Raw genomic sequence first — 468 nt, forward strand, 5'->3', positions numbered from 1 at the left:
TTATATATTACTGATAGATTGATAAGCGTTTCAATTTGAACCTTTGTATAAAATCCTAATTCATATATGTCATACTGAGACCTATGTACATGCACACTTTATTATACTGACACTGAAAGCCTCGTAAACTGCCTTGAAATCATTGGGTGTGTACCTTTAGTTTAGGAAGAGCAGTTGCTAAAATGTAAATCATCTTGTCATTTGCTTTTGCATGGCCAATTTCCTGAAAATTTATTAGGAAAGAGCCTACTTAGTTACCTAACTCTAAAAGAAATGCTAATACTATGTTTAATTTTTCTGAAATAAGATTTTTATAAGTTTTTTTTTGCGGCATATGAACTTATAATAAGACACCTACCTAAACCGGCCCCAGAAGGCCTAGTTTTCTGACTATAGTAAGTCTTTCTAAATGGTCCCAAGCTCGTTATTAAACTTATTAACTATTCAAACACCAAAATATGAGTGAAG

Source organism: Pteropus medius, unplaced genomic scaffold, assembly GCF_902729225.1.
Source record: "Pteropus medius unplaced genomic scaffold, Ma_sr-lr_union100, whole genome shotgun sequence".
NCBI lineage: Eukaryota > Metazoa > Chordata > Mammalia > Chiroptera > Pteropodidae > Pteropus > Pteropus medius.